We start from the raw sequence: 3649 nt of genomic DNA on the forward strand, positions 1-3649 counted from the left end.
ACAGACAGAGGAAAAGGAAGCCACCATATATGGCCTTCTATGTGCAAGAGAACTAGAAGATTGCTTAAGCATGAAGCCCCAGGAGTCCGGGCCCATGGAGCAGCTCAAGAGGAGACAGTGAAATAAGAGGGGAAGGCTGAGACCATGACAGAGATCAGTGGCCATCTTGTTTTCGCATGTGCCCAGACAACAAAATCAACAGTAGCTGACTTCGGTGAGAAGGAACCTCTTATGGTATCTTGGTTTGGACTTTTCAGGGCCTTGTAACTATAAGCTTTTACCCCAAATAAAATCCCTTTTATAAAAGCCAACTCAGGTGGAGAGGCAGGCAGGACAAAGTCCAGGACACAGATGCCACCAGTTCTTGAAATCATGAATCCTGGATCTTCTGGATTTCCCTATGCAAGTGGCAAAGGAATTGGTCATCTAGCTGCCTTCCCCATGGGCTACACAGCAGCAGCTCCTGCCTGCTCCCCTAACAGATACCCAGGAGCAAATCCTACCTTCCAAACAGGTGATATTCCTGGCATACCTTACAAAGTGTCCTGTTCCTACACCAGTGTGGTGGTGCACCATACGCCTCCTCCCCCAACTCCTACCAGACCCCTAAGTGTACCCTTTGTGAGGGCCTACCCCCAGCAGAGTCCATATACACAGCAAGGCATGTACTACATGCAGCCCCTGCATGTCATCCACCATGCCGTGGTGGTACAGCCCAGCAATATGCCGGTTATGCTGTACACTGCACCAATCCCCCTGCCCAGGGGCAACAGGGTCACCACAGGTACAGTGGCTGGGACCACCATGGCCATGCCAGCAGGTACTCTGCTAATTGCTCACTCCCCAACTCCTCTCGCCCCCCCACCCAGTCACTATGCCCACATCCTGGGCCCCAGGAATACCCTCTTACAACTACATGCCCCTTCAATGGTGACCACTCTCCAAAGGTCTAAGGATGGAGCTGTGTAGTCACATCTCAGAGGTTTCACAGCAGTGAGGTAGGCGTTGTGCCTCCAACCAGTACTCTTCTCAGTGCTCTCCACACTTTAACTAAACACTATGACCTCTGGCCCAGCAGGCCCTGTGTAGGTGGTCTTCAACTGACTCCTGGATGGGTGTGGCAGTTTGATATTACTGATGAATTCCAAAAAGAAATGCTGATTATGTTTATAAACTGGTCTGTTCCTCTGGGCATGATTAAATTATGATTAGGGATTTGATTGGGCCACGTCAGCAGAACTCACAGAGAAAACCATGCTGCAGAGCAGAGAGTGGAGTTTTGAGTTTTGATATTGGAGTTTTAATGCTGGAGCCCTGGGAAGTAAAGACACAGAGAAGCAGATACGTGTGGAAAGAGAAGAAGACTACGTTAGACACAGCAGAGGCCCAAGAAAGAGACAAACTGTTTACCTGATAGTTTAGAGCTGGCCTTGTGGAAAGAGCAGAGCAGCTGAGCCCAAAGAGAAAGAAGCTCTGAGAGAGAGATGACACTTATCCCAGCCTACAGCTGATATTGGAAGAAACTGGGACCATGGAGCCTTTTAGAAAGGGGAAGAAGCCTGAACCCTTGCAGAAGCCAGCAGTCATCCTGCTCCAACACATGAAAATAGACTTTAGTAAGGGAAGTAACTTATGCTTTATGGCCTGGTTACTGTAAGTTTCTACCCCAAATAAATACCCTTTAATAAAAGCCAACAGATTTCTGATATTTTGTATCAGCAACCCTTTGGTTAACTAATACAGTGGGTTTGACAGCAAATCCTGTTTTGTTTGGACTGTCTAAAAAACTTTTAGCTAACTATAATGATAAAAAAGGGAGTATTAATCTATTATGAATCATATCTAGTTGAATGCATGTTTAAAAAAAACATACAAAAACAAAGCTTGTTCAACCTATCTGCAGTGACTGATGCGAAATCATATGCAAAATCCAAAGGAATGGAAAAGTATTTTACAACTTGTATCACTAATGCCCTGTTGTAATGTATGCAAAGTCTTAAAGTTAGAAGTGTAAAGTGAATTTTTTCATAGAGCATCTCAAAAGTCCATAGATGCTCTATGAAAAAATTCACTTTACACTTCAACCTCTTGGGGTTGATGTGAGTTGTCAGTTAGGAACTTGGATTATTGGTTTTAGCTATCTATTTCTTTGCATGACTGCACTGGGAGTAGGTCCCAGTGATGGGGGGCTGGGGGCTGCAGCTGCTCTGGCACAGACAGGTCAGAGGGCACCACCACCCCTTTCTCTCCTATTAGGCGTGGGGGCCAATGTACCAAGGATGTTCTTACTAGACAGTTAGGGTAGAGAGTAGTTTTTTTTATTAGAAAAACGGTTTTATCTGCTATAGAAGTTTTCATTAAAAATCTATTACAGGGGAGTAAATGTGTTTCAAGTGATAAGGCCTCTGCTACCATATGAGAGGACCTGGGTTCGATCCTTGGGGCCTCCAGGTGAAAAAGAAGAGAAAGCATGCCTGTGCAGCAAGCCAGTGCCCATGTGGTGAGCCAAGTGCCTGTGCGGTGACCCAAGTGTCCGCATGGCAAGTCAAGTGCCCATGTGGTGCCTGTGCAGTGAGTCAAGTGCCTGTGCAAGTGCCCACATGGTGAGCCAGTGCCCACGTGGCAACCCAGTGTCCACACAGTGAGCCAACTGCTCACACAGTGAGCCAAGTGTTTGCACAGTAAGCCAGTTACCACATAAGTGAGTCACACGCAAGATGATGGTGCAACAAAAGGAGAGACGAAGGGGAGAGTCAAGGTGAAGTATAGCAGAGCCCTGGAATTGAGGTGGTGCAACTGACATGGAACCTCTCTCCACATCAGAGGTCCTCAGGATCAAATCCCGGTGATCCTAGAAGAGAAAGATGAGAAGAGACCAAAAGAGAAATACAGAAGATCACACAGTGAATGGACACAGCAAAAACAGCAGGGTGTGGGAGATGGGGGTAAGAGAAAAAAAAATCTATTACAAATTAGAGATAGTTTATATATCTTCATTGGAGAAGTCCTATATAAAGTAAATTAATTTCCTGTGATGGAAGATAATGTGAAAGAAAAAGCCACACTTGGAGGAGGTTTTGGCCTCTGCTTTATTTTGCTTAGGAAATCATTCCATTTTTTTTCCCCTGAAAAATGTTTGAGTCTGCTGAAAACATACATAGGCACCTCTGTTCCTCCCCCTGGTACCCCAAAGGGCAGAGATTTCAGCTGTGTGTTATGAAGCAAGTTGTGTATTTAAGAATTATTAAAAGGGAACAAAACTTTATTTGAAATTCCTCATGGTTCTTGTAGAGTGGATTGTGCACACATTATGGCAGCACTGTTGGTATGATGGTGATTTGCCCTCTGAGACTGGCTGGAGGGTCTTCTAGAGATAGGGCCAAGAGGAGGGTGATGGTGGTGGTGGCACCACATCTGTGGTCTGGGAGATTCCTCTGCCATCTCTTCTTGTAACTGAAGTATCTAACACAAACCACGTGAGGATGGCAGAAAGGGCTAGCCAGAATCAGAGGGTGTATAACTGCTAAGGTTATTTTGGAAAGAATTTCGATTTTAAAATCTGAATATTATAGATATAAAAATTGGAGGGTTTTTCTTATTCTTTTTTCTTTTCCTTTTTTTTTTTTTTTTTTTGGCTTAAATATACCTT

General features: G+C 44.9%; 1 pseudogene; it reads left to right on the forward strand.

Moving 5' to 3' along the window:
• The first annotated feature begins 372 nt into the window (after nucleotides 1-372).
• LOC101433540 (myelin-associated neurite-outgrowth inhibitor-like) lies at nucleotides 373-934 on the forward strand (annotated as a pseudogene).
• Nucleotides 935-3649: the final 2715 nt, after the last annotated feature.

Source organism: Dasypus novemcinctus, chromosome 3 (assembly GCF_030445035.2).
Source record: "Dasypus novemcinctus isolate mDasNov1 chromosome 3, mDasNov1.1.hap2, whole genome shotgun sequence".
NCBI classification, from domain to species: domain Eukaryota; kingdom Metazoa; phylum Chordata; class Mammalia; order Cingulata; family Dasypodidae; genus Dasypus; species Dasypus novemcinctus.